Raw genomic sequence first — 1,408 nt, 5'->3', positions numbered from 1 at the left:
AGTGGGAGAAGAGGAATCTGAAGGAGAATCTGAGGACAATTTTGAGGAAGCTCTAGATCTCAACATGGATAGAGAAGTTCACAACCATGAGAGAGCTGATGGAAACAATGCCATTCCTGAGAGGAGGGTTCTTAGTTCATACATAAACCCAACCTCTGGGAATTGTGGTAGTAGCATCCAGAAACCACCCATTCAGGCCAACAATTTTGAGCTCAAGCCACAGCTAATATCATTGGTGGAAAATCATTGTTCCTTTGGAGGAAGTGCTAATGAAGACCCAAACCAACATCTCACAAAGTTCCTGAGAATTTGTGACACTGTGAAGTCCAATGGAGTCCAGGAAGATGCCTATAAACTGTTCTTGTTCCCATTTTCACTTAGGGACAAGGCAGCTAAGTGGCTGGAATCATTCCCAAGGGGGAGTCTAACCACATGGGATGAGGTGGAAGGCAAGTTTCTGGCACGTTTCTACCCTCCACAAAAGGTCAATAGGCTTCGATCTGAGGTCCAGACTTTTAGACAACAAGATGGTGAAACTCTCTACGAGGCATGGGAGAGATTCAAGGACTTGACAAGGAAATGCCCACCAAACATGTTCCATGATTGGGTGCAATTGCACATCTTCTATGATGGGCTCTCTTATGAATCAAGGAAGGCTGTAGACCATTCATCAGGAGGTTCATTGAACAAGAAAAAGACCGTGGAAGAAGCCATTGAAGTGATCGAGACAGTGGCTGAGAATGAGTACTACTATGCATCAGAAAGGCACAACACTAAGGGAGTCATGGAGCTGAACCATGTGGATACAATTCTAGCCCAAAACAAGGTGTTTGCCAAGCAACTAGCAGAGCTTACCAGGCAATTAGAAACAAAGCAAGTGGCTGCAATACACACACAAGATCAAGAGGAAGAAGGCATTGAAGGAGGTGATTGGGAAGAGGCCAATTATGTGGGAAACCAACAAAGGCAATCATATGATCCACACTCCAACACTTACAACCCAGGCTGGAGAAACCACCCAAACTTTGGGTGGGGAAACCAACAAACCCAACCACAAAACCACAAACCTTACAACCACAACCAACAAAACAATTCCTCATACCAAAACTCCAACCAAAGATCATACCAAGCCACACAAAACACTTACCCCCAATCATCATATCACGGCCAAAATAATCAACATACCCAACCTAATCCGAACCAACAATTTCAAGATCAATTAAACCGGATGGAAGGAATGCTTGCAACCATGAGCCAAGACATAATTGAATTGAAGGCTTTTAAGGAAGAAGTAAATTCTAACTTGCAAAACCAAGGAGCTGCCATCCAGAAGCTAGAAAATCAAATTTTGTATTTGACTAAGCAAGCCCCTGGGACAAGCAGTTCTCATGCTGCCAAGGCTATTGCA

At 43.8% G+C, this 1,408-nt stretch overlaps 1 non-coding gene across 1 annotated transcript; it reads right to left on the bottom strand.

Annotated features, from left to right (window-relative positions):
• Positions 1–490: 490 nt before the first annotated feature.
• On the bottom strand, positions 491–594 carry LOC112760110 (small nucleolar RNA R71). Its single transcript, XR_003180563.1, has one exon. It is a non-coding gene; the product is annotated as a small nucleolar RNA R71 (small nucleolar RNA).
• Positions 595–1,408: the final 814 nt, after the last annotated feature.

Source organism: Arachis hypogaea, chromosome 16 (genome assembly GCF_003086295.3).
Source record: "Arachis hypogaea cultivar Tifrunner chromosome 16, arahy.Tifrunner.gnm2.J5K5, whole genome shotgun sequence".
Lineage (NCBI taxonomy): Eukaryota > Viridiplantae > Streptophyta > Magnoliopsida > Fabales > Fabaceae > Arachis > Arachis hypogaea.
Note: the sequence above shows the minus strand (reverse complement) of the source record. Positions and strands in the feature narration are given on the sequence as shown.